General features: G+C 38.7%; 1 protein-coding gene across 1 annotated transcript in view; it reads right to left on the bottom strand.

Annotated features, from left to right (window-relative positions):
• Window positions 1-13,866, bottom strand: part of SV2C (synaptic vesicle glycoprotein 2C) — a 119,723-nt gene extending 105,857 nt beyond the window's left edge. The window contains exon 1 of the mRNA XM_071425223.1: window positions 13,346-13,866. The gene's annotated coding sequence lies outside the window, so the exon portion shown is untranslated. The remainder of the gene's footprint in view (window positions 1-13,345) is intronic.
• Window positions 13,867-14,366: the final 500 nt, after the last annotated feature.

Here is a 14,366-nt window from a genome sequence, read left to right as displayed (position 1 = left end):
TTCTGCACAACTTTTAGCATTGACTAGGCTTATGAATTTATAGCACTTCAGCATTTTTATATTATGACTGAATATTCAGGAAGAAAAATGTCATTGAAAGAAACCCTTGAGAGGACAAAGGCTGAAGCAACAGAATCTCACTGCTGTGCTCAGGAGCTGTGGGCTTGATTTCCTGTGCTGCCATTCAAGTAGCATATTAGACATATTATCAAAGCATTATCTTCTGTCAAACATAAAGAGAGTGGGAGACATTGGACATCTTCTGGAGCAGGTGGTGTCAAAAGTCTTAAACCTGTTGAGTCTTTTGTATGGATCACACCAAGAAAAGCTGTTATCCGCACAGTTCTGAAGGGGGCATAACATACTACCTCTGCCAGCTGCTGAGATCAAATGTATTAATTTCTTGATTCACATTAAATGGGTTTTCATTAAAAGGAACTGGAATAAAAACATGGAAGGGAAAAAGTCAAAATCAGTAATAGTTGCTTAATAATTATAAAATACCTCCACTTTATTTTATTCCTTCCTGCTAAAAGGAGTGTTTGTTTTTTGCAGCAATGTAAATTAGGCAAAGGAGATACACAGTCATATTTTTGACTGTGGTTTCTTCTAAATCCCGAGGTTCAGTATAATATGATAAATCAAACCATTAGGGAAGAGTGTACACAGCAGCCTTATTTAATTTTTCATGTCTTTTCCATGTTTTAAAAGGTGGAGCCCACCCTCACTGGTTCAATCCTTAAAAGCCATGCGTTCCCCAAGAGGTAAGAATTACTTATCATTTAACAGCTTAGTTTTACCTTTCACTAGACAGTGGTCTCTGATGCTGCAAAGGTCATCCTGACCTGTCTGTGCTCTAAAGCAATTTCCCTTGAATTTATGTCTTCCATCTGATTAATCATTATCCCCATTTTCCACTCTGTCTCTTTACTGATACTGCCCTCAAACAGAACCAGTCATGACCCTTCAGCAGATAATCAAGAACAGAAGCCTGCATAGTGGTTCCATGTTCACAAGCGTTTTTTGTTTAACTGAAGATATTGCTACTATCAGTCACACAGAGAAGCAATGCCACATCAATAACATCCCTTGACAAGGGGATCATACTGTTATCAGCACCTCAAATACACTCACAGAGCATGTTTAAGGACACTATTTGCACTCTCCAGTGATTCTACTACACCCTCATGCTTTGGTACACATAATTTAAATGTTCTACATTACTAATAGGCATTTAGAAGCATTTCAATTTTTCTTCTCTTCTGACTTGGCCTGTAATTATCACTTCTATTTCATCCAAAAGAAACAGTAAGACCCTTCTTATCCACTCACAGTGGGGGCCCTGGATGACTCAAATCAGGTAATATTTTTGGTTCAAAGGCAGAAAATGATCTGCATGCAACCAGTGCGAGCTGACTAACAAAATAAATTGGTGTTACACTCGAAGAAGGTCTCCTGCATACTCTGGGGCCAGGGAGTCTGAAGAGAGCATAAAAAAAACCCCAACACACTTGTGTGTGTAGAGGTATATGTCCAAAACAGGCAAAATGAACAGCACGTAAAGTCTAAATTAAGGCCCAGTACACTATAGCAGCTATGCTCTAAAAATAATTTCCCTTTTCTAGGGAAAAATAAGAGAATACTTGGATGCCATAAATTTTTACATTTAATCAGAAAAGCAATTTTAGTAGAGAATTTTTTACTTTATCAGCTAATTAGTTATTTATTATAGTTTCAATAAGCTTTTAAAAAGTATCACATTGTGGTGGCCACAGGATATAGGTCATATTAAGTGCTTAATTCCTTGAATATGTGCACATCAGTTTTCACTGAAAACAGTTTTGTAGATTGTATAGTTGAATCAACATTCAGTGTTTGCTCCCCCAGAGCAAGGGACTTCCCCTTTAAGGAAGTTCTTAATTTAACCCAAAATTATACAGGAATTTGTATCAGTGCATCTTCTCTGTCCATTGCAGGTGCTCTCCTGGCCTCTCTACATCTTTCAGTGGTTCACACCAGAGCGATACATAAGCCTTGCATTCTCTGCTTATGAATTGTGAAAGTGTGAAAGCGCTCTTAGACCAGCAGGTAACAGGTTTTCTTAGTGGTATTTTTAACACTTACTCGGATTTTTTAAAAAGCCTCTACATGTTTACAGAGCCCTTAGGAAGTACAGTAACTGTTCCTTTTGAATAAAATATATTCCATTTATGCTGTACATTTTCTTAGGAAAATCTATTTATTAAAAATAGCTTCCTAATTAAAAATCCACATTACTAAATTATCAAAAAACAGAAGACATGACCAAATTACTGCTTCCATTATTTTAAAATATTAAATAAAATTGATTTTAATATTTTAACAGAAGCAATCATTTAAAGAAAATTGCTAGCATAAAGTTCAGCCAACAAAAGAATACTTAAGCTCTCAGTAGTTCATTTTCCCAGTCACAGGAGTGGAGGAAGGCAGTGTATTGGAACCTGTAGCTTGCTCCTATTCCTAGATATTGAAATACAGATATACAAAAAAGCTTCCATTTTTTTCATGTGTAAAAGGGACAATAAAAACTAATTTTTTTCCCAAACACGAAAAATATATTTTTACCCAATAACCACAAATAAAATGGACCTAAAATATACTTCATAAAGAATCATCAATATTTGACAGGAAAAAAAAATTAATTGATAATTCAGCTCCATTTCTTACTCGTGTCCTGGCAGACACTTGCTCTGTCAACACTTATTTTCCACAAGGTTTCCACTTCATCAACAAAGTGGTCTTATTCTACAAGAACCTATGCCCTTGAGGTAATAATTCATGTGAACAACTCCATAGCAAAAAAGAAGATTATAGATACATTACATATCTATGTGCATATAAATAGATACTTGTACATATATGGGGAAAAACCTTCACTGGATATGTTTTAGAAATTAGGATTCTGTGTTTTGAATTCCCACAATCTGCTTCTGTACAAGACAGGATTTTTTTTTAATTAAATAATGCATCTGATTACATTATTCTTAAGATTAGTCATATGAAAAAATAATGAAGAAAATATGCCAAAAATCTTATGCCCCTACAATCAGGAAAAACTTTTCAGCACAGGATGCAAAAATCCTCACGTATTTCTAAGAGAAGGAAAGAATTAACTATGGCTGTCACATGTGAACTTGGATAATGAAGGCAAACTTTCTATCTCACCACTAGCCCAAAGTAATTTTGGCAGATAAAAATCCCTAAAACGCTACAGTCTTCATGTTTTCTGAGCTACGTGAGGAGATTTATTCAACATATTGTTTCCACCTTAGAATTACATATTTTTTACTATGAAGTCCAGTTACTTCTATTCAAATTCTTTCTATGTACTCCTTAGTACATTTCCCTAGAAAGAGAAAAATAGCCAAAAAGCTAAATAATGGCCAGCTACGAACTGACACTATATGCTACAACATCTCCATAAATAAACAGAGAATTAAATGATTCTGCAGCTCTACAGTTTGGAAGAACTGCAGAAGAATACTAAACAACATAATTTTTCAGCTAGATGCACTTTTTAATTCAGGTTGTTATCTGGATTTTGTTTCTTCACTTGCTAGCATCTATAGTAATTCTATTCTGAAACACTGTATCTGAAGTAAGCATATGTGAAGCCTAGAAGATTTAGGAAAAATATTATTTCTATCTTTACCACAAGATCCCCTAAAACATCAAGGTGGAATGTTACCACACTTCAGGTAATACCCTTGAGTTCCTCATATTTCAGCAAGTATACACAATAAAATGACTCTTTGGTGATTTCTATGAGTAAAAACTACTTTAGAGAGCAGTAAATATATTGAAAGAAGTTGGTTTGCAATAGTTTCCCAAATATTGGAAAATTTATTATCTTCCTTTGGACTACAGAGCTGACATTCATCATGCTCATTTGTTAATATAATACAGAAAATAGCAAGTAATTTCTCCAGTGAAAATTTGTTCTTCTGAGAAAAATTACTTATTTCCTGGAAAGAAACAGTTTCCCCATCTGCTAAGATTAAGTGGAGTGGCAGCAGTATGACATTCTACTTAATAATTTTGTACAGCTGGTTACAGCAAGGAATCTTCTATACTGTCTTGCATGACCACTTCAATGATAAATATTTTTAAAGACAGAAAAAGGAACTTAAATCAATTTTGTGAGTTCTGGTAGTTCTGGTGTTTTCTGCCATGAAATTATAGTTGAAATTGAACTGAAACATTTAAAATTAGGAGGAAAATTGTAAGTTACATTTAAAGTTTTTCATGCTATGTGGAGCAAAAACAACATACAGGAGGCAATTCAGTCATCTTCCTAAGCAAAAGGGTGAGCCAGGTATGAGAAATAACGATTACTCACAGGTAATGAATTTCAATCCCAGCTGGGGATCTGAAAGACATTTATTTTCTTAATTTTTAAAAATTGAAGTCCACTGATACTTTCTAAAGCAGCTAGGCCAAGCAATGACTTATATGTAGTAGAGAAAATCACCCTGAATGGGTTACTCTTGAATTGTCCCTAGGTCACTTTAGTCAAAAGATGTGTCAGAGCAATACTCAGTGGGTTTTTTTTAGTGCTTATAGTCAGCTGTTCCAGATTCATAATCAACACTGTAATGCTATTTTACAACAGAAAAAGCTTTTTTTAAAACCATTTAACAAATGTGAACTGAAAGAGAATTTCCAGGAGTCTTCTTGTTTCTACAAAGGAAGTTAGTACAAAACAAGCAGCATTCCACACAAAACTGCCTTGAGGAGGTAAGGGGTCCAGGACTAAAGGCTTATGGTTCCTTCCAGACTATTAATGAGTAGTGCCACATCTTGAACAGCTACCATCTTCATGAAGAGACATGGTCATGGACAGACAGCAGATAGCTAAGCCACAGCTCCAGCAAATACCTTCAGGGATATTTGTATTTTATTAATTTGGATTTTAGCTGCAAAAGTCTTTAAGGAGCAAGCTTTGCTCTGTTCAATATAGGACCTAATAAATGATGGTATTTGATAACAGCTACTTTTATCTTATTAACACCTATTTTCTAAACATCCGGTTCTTAAAATGTGTTTGACCAATGGGCTAGAGGCCTTTTTATCTTCCCGGCCTTCTAGTTTTTCTGAGCAAAGACACAGAACCCCACTGATTGTATTATCTTTTAACCTTTGTGAGTTTGTGATTCGTTGTTCACGTGTAGAAGGACTGATCCCTTAATTATTTTTAATACGGGTATCTCCTGAATTCATCTGGAACATGTCTTTAGTAAGAATTTTTGTAAATATGGGCCTAAATATATTTGTTGAGATATTCAGAGTTTAAGGAGTGCATTTATAGAACAGAAGATAGGTCATATCCTCAAGATCATGTAGTAAGTAAAATTTTTAAGACATTTACAATTAATGAAGACAGATTCTCCCAAGTTCAGATGTGAAGGGAATATGAAATTAAATTTGAAGAAACAGAAGTTGAATAAATTTTAGCACATTTAAGCAGACCAATGCTAGCTGTTTCCATTAGGGTCTAACACTTATAACACCTTTATATGTTTTTTAGGAAAAACAGACTCACTTCTCCATGTCCACATAGTTGTTTGTTTGTTTTCCTTTCCAGTTCATTTGAAGGTATGGAGAGCACTGGAAAGGAGTTAGTATTCCACCTGAATGGACCAAAGAAATCATCAAAGACTAACATAAAAGGCTTTTCAGTTTTCTCAACAAGTGGGCTGAATTTTTGCTGCAACAGTCTTGGCCTACCCAACTTGGGAAAACCTATGAAATATGTTCAATTTAAGAATCCACTTGTTAATTTAGAGCATCAAAGAATGAAGTTTTAAGTGTATACTTGCCATTGCTCATAGGGATCATGTCCTCAGCAGGTAAATGTTGTGTCCACAAAAGGATTGAAACATACATAGAGAAAATACATTTTTTCTCTTTAAAGGTGAAGTTATGCCCTTATAAGATTTATAAGGTTTTATAAGGTAGTTATACACCCACAAAATGGATGTGATTTCTTTTGTTGATGGTACTGACAAACACATCCACACAAAATATTCTATGCTAGTAAATATGACAATATCTGCCAAGGCTGACCATATAGGTTCTATCTAAATACAAGTTTTAGATACCACTGAATACTTGGAATCTTAGAAGGTTACAAATTTTCTAGCCAAGTGCTTATTTTATTGATCAATATAGGTAGGACTATTTAAAATCAGATGGAAAATAATCAGAGAGAAAAAAAGATCAATTACTTTTTAGACCTTTCTCTCCAACAGACCTCTATATTGACAGATTCTAAGCCAAATTCCCATTGAATGCAATTGCATTAAGCACATTTGAATTACAGTGAGATTTACTGTCATCTAAACTAGTCCTTATATGTGACTATGCAATAGGTGTCCCTGCTCTCAGAGCTGAGGAGAAGCCTGTGTAAAATATCTTTGTCAACTGATACTTGAGCCATTACATAATACTTGATAGCTCAATGGGACATTTATCTCCATGCTGTTTGTAGGTAGCCATGTCACAAAATATTTTTTGTGCAATTCCACCCTAGAAAAATCACACACAGTAACATCTTTCTAAGAGAGAACGAGAGATGTTTTCTCCAAGAAAAATCAGTAGTAACATCTGTACTAACATCAGTCTTTGGGCAAAGAGACCCCATTTTGATTTACATTGCTGTACAGCACCATGTACCCTCTGCAAATGCAGGATAACCACATTCTGGAATGCATTAACAAGAGTTTCACCTGAGGCAGCATTCCCCTCTGTTTGTCAAGATGTGGTTAGATTAGTATTTCCAATTTTGCCCCTCTTAACAATACATTGTTATAGGGAAGAAAGTCCTCATACTGAGCCAGTGAAGCATTGGAATGGTTACACAGAGAAGCCTGGAGGTCCCCATCCCTGGAGATATTTAAACTTTGGTTGTGAAAGGTCCTGAGCAACCCAATCTAACTATAAAATTGTCCCTGCCTTTAGAAGCAGACTGGATTAAGTAATTTCAAGAAGTACCTTCAAATGTACATTATTCAATGATGCTTTTGAACTGCAGTAGTGTTGTGCAGAAACCTTCCTGTAAGTTTTAAATTAATTACCTTTGAACGAGGACAATCTATCCGCATCACGATCCGCACTGTAGGATAATCTCAAGAACTACATTTGTAGTTCATTCAGAGCGTTGTATTGGTGTACCAAACTGCCACAGAAACTAGCTATTTTAAACATCTTCATTACGTCTGCAGTATACTGCAGCCCATGATGAGATGGCACACCAAGGGAAAGAGCAGATTACATCTGCAAAACAGAGACTCCTACGAGCCTTAGTACTCCTTTTTTTCCTCCACTTAACAGATCATCCCTAAAAAATTTCCAGGAACAGTAAGAAATTTGTTAGCTATATGTCTTACATCACTAAGGGTGTTTTTGTCTGATAAATTCTTTCATTAAATAAATCAAATTCTGTTTCCAGAATTTGATTTATTTAATGAAAGAAGTAACGGTTGAGTTGTTTGAAAGTATGGCACTGCTCATAGGCTAAGAAAGAGTTAAAAGGATAAGTGAATGCAGTGTCAGTGGCGGACTGTCCACCAGCTAGTCATGAAGAGAGTCTGTGAGTTCTGCTCACAAGAACCAAGAACTTTGCCCAAAAGAAAAAGCCAACAGCAACTGCACAACTATTAGCTGATATGAAAAATAGGAGAACAAGACATCAAATAGTAACCTTTGGTACTTTCACCTACTGTATTTCAAGTGAATATTAAAATCAAACGAGCCTGAGTGGAAAACATGAAACACACCAATCAGTCTAGCTTAAAAAAATAAATTATACAGGTAAAGCCTTTAAAATGTATGCCTAGTATATAAGGCATACATATGCTTACACAAAATGAAATCACAGAAACATAGGAATGGGTCAGACTGGGAGGCACCACAGTGGGTCACCTTGTCTAACCTCCCTGCATAAGCTAGGCCATCCCAGAACTCATGGCATAGGATTGCATCCAGATGGTTCTGGATTATCTCCAGTGAGGGAGGCTCCACAACCTCTCTGAGCAATCTGTTCCAGTGCAAGGTCACCTGCACAATAAAGTTCTTAATGTTCAGGTGGAACTTCCTGGGTATCAGTGTCTGCCCATTGCCCCTTGTTCTACTGCCTGGCACCACTAGGAAGAGCCTGGTCCATTCTATTGGTACCCTCCCTTCAAATACTTGCATACATCAATGAGTTCCCTCTCACTTGTCTCTTCTCAAGACTGGACAGGCCTAACTCACTCAGCCTTTCTTCTATAAAAGAGATGCTGATGTCCTCTCATCAACTTTGTCGCCCTCCACTGAACTCACCCTAGGAGCTCCATGTCTCTTTGGTCCTGAGTCCAGAAGTGGACACAGCACTCCTGGGGAGACCTTGCTAGGGCAGAGTACAGGGGCAGGATCACCTTCCATGACCTGCTGGCAATGCTCTTCCTAATGCCCCCCAGGATACCACTGGCCTTCTTGGCCACCAGAACACACTGCTGGCCCATGGACAGTTCTGGTCTAAGAAGTCAATAATTTCTCAGCCTTAGGAACAGTACAGGGAACCACTGTTTGTAAGGCTGCAGCAACAGCTGTGATTGCCAGATAAATGCAAAACCCTCTGTGGTTAAGGGAGGTGGGGATGGTGGAATACATTTTGCAAAGACATCTTGGGATAAGCACTGCTATGCTTACAGACAGCAAATTTTATCCTCCAGCTCCGTACAGAATGAAAATGGTGTCAGCTAAAGATACGGAGGCCCTGTGAGGTGCTGTGAATAAAGTCATCTCTTCATTCCAGAGTTACCATGGTTAAATGGTAAAATAGTGATTAAATAATTATTTTTCATAATGCATCTCATGAAGCTTTTTCCTACACAAACCTTCGTGTGATCATTAAAGGGGAAAAATCCTGCAAGATGCTTTAATGCCGCTATGAACGGTATGCATTGTAACATGGATTTTCCGTCAAAAATCAAGACGTGCTTGTGAGACTCAGACTTCCACTCTAGAACAAAGCACATAACTAGGCCTATGCAGTCATGACCACAGAAACAACCTGCAGCAAAAGAGAGAGCCAGCTACAGGGATGCTGCTTTATCTTAAAAAAAAAAAAAAATCTTGCGGCTGGCAAGGAAACATGAAGCTGCAGCAGCACCATGTTTTTATGAGTCCCAGATCAATATAAAGCTATATGCCTTGTGTGCTGAAGCAGATAAATTATGTGATAGGTGTCATTTGTATTTTTAATATGGTGCATCTTCAGTCCAATTAGAAATATTTGGATGGAATCTCCACCCAATAGTGAAAGTCTCTGATGTTTTGCTAATGCATAGCAAGTCTTTACTGTCAGCAGTCAGTCAGCAGAAATACAGACAAACAGAGGTAAGAATTCAGTCTCAAAAATGAAAGGATGCTAACGGTATCTTAGTATTATTACAGTGAATTACACTGCATTACATCTTTAAGCGATTTTGTTTATTGTTTATGCAACATTTAAAGTTTTATTAGCCTCTCTAGATGAGAAAATGACTGAGAGTTGGAACCACAGAGAAGGAAGGATTGAGCTTGATGTTGCTTTCCTCCATTTGTTTTTGTTTGTTTTTTAACAAGAGGACAAATGTCTCAATAATAATCACACTAAAGAAACTTACATTTGATTATATTTCATGCACATTTATTTATCTCTTGCTGACATAAAAATGGTAATTTGAAAACAAATCTGACTAATAGATCACTGTCCTGTAACATATAAATTTACATGAGAATATGTACTCTGTATGTTTAGAATGTCTCTAGATGAACTGTGTAGCAATATAAGAAACCAAAGAAGAATTAAAGGTTGATAATTAAAATTATCAACCACTGCTTTATGGAAAAAGAGGTCCACCATGTTTTGCAACAAAGATACTAGAGAATACATAACATTTAATTTAAAATGGAGGAATTTTGATAAGTTAAAAGGAAAATTTAACTACCTTTTTCTTTGCAATGTCAATACTTTGAGCACAATTTCAATTTTTTTCCCTTTATATTGCTTGCAAACACTTAAAAGAAGAAAAGCTGTAAATCTAGTCCTCCGAGTCATTTTACAAAGGACTCCATTCTGTTTTAATAGGAAAATGTTGTGCACTACATCATATGAAAGCAGTGGCAGCAGCTGTGAGTTTCCTATCACAGGTTTGCAAACACATTTAATCTAATTGATGAGCTTTTGTTTAAACATGCATTGATATGCATTCTGTGGTGCATATGGGTTGCAAAGATTCACAACAATATACAGCCCAAGTAATCTGCCTGTGATGCTGAAACAACTTTTATAATATTGAGAATGTGAAATATTTTTGTTAATACTACTTTCATGCAAGAGAAAGAACCACAAACAAAGCAACAACAAAGAAAAGAAAAAGAGAAGACACAACTAACTAAAACCCTAGATAATTATATAGGTGGATGCATTCTATTTCACACTGAAACCTAAATTCAAATCACACTGATTTAACAGAATAATCAGGACCAATGTGGATAAACTTTTGTCAGTTGTGCTTTGAAACACACATTTCAAAAGCCAATTTGAGATCTACCACTTGTTCAAGTAATTTACACAAGTTTACATTCCCAGGTATATATAGATTCAGTTACAGATTTCACATTTTCACCTGAGGTAGCACCATGTTTTGTAAACATAGCATTTTTTAGTATTTATTTTTTGTTTTTTGCAAGTATCTTTCTCACATGTTGCTCGGAACTTAGGAAAAAACCTAACACCTTTGCTTTATTATTTTTGAAAAGATATTCGATTTCTCAAATATATAATGAGAAAACATTTGGTTTGAGTTCATTTGGTCAAATTTAAATCCATTTTTCCCAAAAGCAATGACGCATAATTTAACATCAAATTGCCAACAGAGAAACTCAGTATTTAGTCAGTGCTACTGATATCCAGGGTCATTTTTGTTGAAACACCATAGGAATACAGCTTTAGAAATACAGACATTAAACAAATGATTGTTTTTTCTTTTTCCTCAAGTATCAATTCAAGATGTTTGGAGGCTCGACATGAATCAATAATTTTAATTGACTGACTGTCTTCTTCTCTGTATTTGGCCTATGCAAAGCTTTCCTCCAAATAAAAGTAGAAGTCCACTTGGAACTGACTGTGACTATTTTGTCAAATTCTTCATTTCTTTGGAATATAGAAAAGTGATGCTTCTTGCTCCCACATTAAGGAAACAGATTAAAACAAAACAAAACAAAAAAAAAACAAACAAAAAATCCCAAACAAACAAACAAAAACCCCAACAAAACACTAAAATAGTAAGCTATCATTCAGGGAAATTGTAGAAAATGCCTAAGTGAGAGGGAAGGAATGGGGTTTTGTTTACCATGCTGCTTTCAGTATTCAGGACAATACTGAATAAATGAACAGTTACAGGGAAAACCAAACATTTTACAAGATGGTGAAATTGTTGTTTTCATTCCCACAGGGAATCAACCCAGGAAAAAAAACAGTAAAACTTCTATTTGGGAGGATATGTGACACAGTTAGAACAGGACCCTTTCACTTAGAGAACTTGGAGGAAAACTTCCAATAGAAATATACTATTTACAATTAATCCAATCAGAGACCTTCATTTGGCTTGTATGTTGGGAGGTTTTTTTCCTGAAACCCTTTGTGGCTTATTGTGAATTCATCAGGAAAATCCTTCCAGTATCTCCTTACAGCTCCACTTGCAGTTCTATCTGCAATTCCCTTGAGGAGCAGTAATTTTTGGCATAGTTTGTGCCACCTTTACAGATGAATTCAGCTGCTCCCTCTCTCTCCTAAGGCAGAAGTTCCTGTTAGCTCCCTGCACTGCAGTGCAATGCAGCCCAAGTACCAGCAGTACCAAGTGTGTTTGTCTGAGTAGGTTTCCCTTGTGTTGTACTAACCTCTGCAATCCATCCCCCTCTCCATCAGAGATACACTCAGCAGCGTCCTAACCCTTTACGGAAAGGAGAGCAGGATACTATCAATCACAGAGGAGCCTGGGTGATCTCAGCATCTTTCGATGAGACAGCCTCCCTCCTCCCCACCTATCTTTATATGCTTCTTCCTCATCTTTCTCTTCTCTCCTCAGCCCCCTCCCTTCTGTACAGATGTGCCATCCCCACCCCAGCCAGGATGACTCAGCTCCCACCCTCATCCCCTACTCTCACTGCACCCACAGTGTTTTGCAGGATTAGGCCCCTAAGCCTAATGAGAGATCCTACACATTCAATTACCCACATCACCCAGCCCTCCAGCCCCTGGGGTGTCCTGCCTCCACTCAGCACTGCCAGACCTGCTCCTATGCCTCTTTTAATTCCTCGGGCTCTTCTACCCTGCAATACTCTTTGGTGTTGCCTTGAAAAGTCTCACCATCCCTATGGCTCTTCCTAACCCTAGGACTTGGGCTATACTTTTCATCATTGTGACTTCTCTGTTCTCTCCTCCCCACATATGTCAGAATCGTCTTGGGACCTAAATTCCCAATGCCCCTTGCAAAACAGGACTTAGTATGTTTTGGAGAACTCCTTTCCTGAAGCTGCAGAGAAGGAAATCCCTCCCTGCACCTTACGGGTCACAAATGCCAAACTGTTTTCTCAACGCAGTCAATGTGAGTGACAGTTCTTGAAGGAAATCTATAGTGATAAAAGCAACAGTGTTCTCAAAACCACTTAAATTGGTTATTCTCTTTGTTTTATCCTGTCTCCCCTCCCCCCTTCCTTTTCTGTTGCAAGGTCTGAAATGCCGATTGTTCCCTCCTTAATATATCTTGGAAAGTGTCGGTCCCCTGAGGAACTGGAATTGACAACCTTTCTGCACCTTCGGTTTTCCTCCCCATCCTTAACGACATCTGCAAACTTGTGTTCCTCAAACATCTGGAGTCTGTGAACCTCGATACCCCTGGTTTTTGCTCCCCTAGCGTGCAAAAGTTTCAGCTTTAAGAAGCTAGATTCTAAAGCGAAGATTAGGCGCTCATAGCTCCTCAGATCTGTGTAACCTGCTCTCTCTGTGCAAAGACCGAGATCTGGGTAGAGCTGTAGCAGCAGCCGAGCACAGACCGCTCTCCACGCTCACCGCGGAGATGAGAGGGAACCCCGCGCTGCCGTCTAGCGCCCGACCTGCCCCGAAGAGAGCTCTACCCCGTCCCCGGCAAGCAAGACCCCTTTAAGTCCCGTGAAAAAGTTGAAGTCAAGCATGCAAAAAAAAAACCCAAAAAAAACCAAAAACGAAAAGTTGCTCTCGAGCAGTCGCGGCAGCCCGAGTGCCCGGAGCATCACTTACCGGGGGGCAGGCGGCGGAGAGCCGCGGCAGCTCCCTCCGCTCCCGCTGCCGCTGCTCCTGCTCGCGGCGTGAAGCTGCGGGAGGGAGCGAGAGGAGCCTCTCGGAGGAGCCGCCGAGCGTGACAGACCAGAGGAGGGGCGGACCGGAGCGGCTGTGTGGGCTTCGCGTTGCGGTGGAGCCTCTGCGGCAGTGCCGGGGAGAGAGGGGGAGCGGGCGGGAGCGGCGGGAGGCGCGGGGCGGGCGGCGGCCGCCACCATCAATAACCGGGGGCGTGGGGCGCGGAGAGGGCGATCCCCGCCGCAGGCAGCGGTCCGAGCCGGCCCAGGCGAGGCACAGAAACGCCCCCGCCCCCGGCACCGGCACGGCTGGAAGCCTCCGTAGAAATAGGGCCCTTTTCCTGCTAGAAGAGAAAAATTAAATCAGTGACGCTCACGCGTTCACTTTATTGCAGAAGACAGTGTTCTATGAGAGGTGAGGACAGGAGAGAGCATATGAAATTGCTTGTTTCAATACAGGTTGCAACAGGCCCGATGATCATCCAGAGATCACTGCATCCCTCCTCTTTACTCTCTTCCCAGAGTGCGAGCAGTGAATACTTTGCAGCAACAGTGCGAAACCGCCTGTGCTCCACACGCAAAGACTGAGAGTAAAGATCAGTGCTGGTGCATGAAGAGCCACAAGCAATATTCACTTTCCTGAGCAGAAAAATTCCTGACTGCAAGAAGAGTGAACAGACTAGAGCAGATTGCCTGAAGTGATAGTGGACTCGTATCCCACATGTTTCAGGAAGACATCAGAAAAACATGTTTATTGATTGTTTTAGGATGAACAGGTAAAATAGATTAGTTGTGAAACCTTTCTTTTCAACAGTAGGAAGTTATTATGTTTATTACTCTAATCAACTTATATTTAAAGTAGTGGCATCAAAGACTGAAAACTACATAATAACTTTATCACACTAGATGTTATAGCCACTCTAGAACAAAGAACATGGCGTTAGTTCCTCCTTTATGATTGTATA

This window comes from Agelaius tricolor, unplaced genomic scaffold (assembly GCF_023055355.1).
Source record: "Agelaius tricolor isolate 1412-34295 unplaced genomic scaffold, bAgeTri1.0.p SCAF_4, whole genome shotgun sequence".
NCBI classification, from domain to species: Eukaryota; Metazoa; Chordata; class Aves; order Passeriformes; family Icteridae; genus Agelaius; species Agelaius tricolor.
The sequence above is the reverse complement of the archived record's forward strand: the minus strand, read 5'-3'. Positions and strand labels throughout refer to the sequence as shown.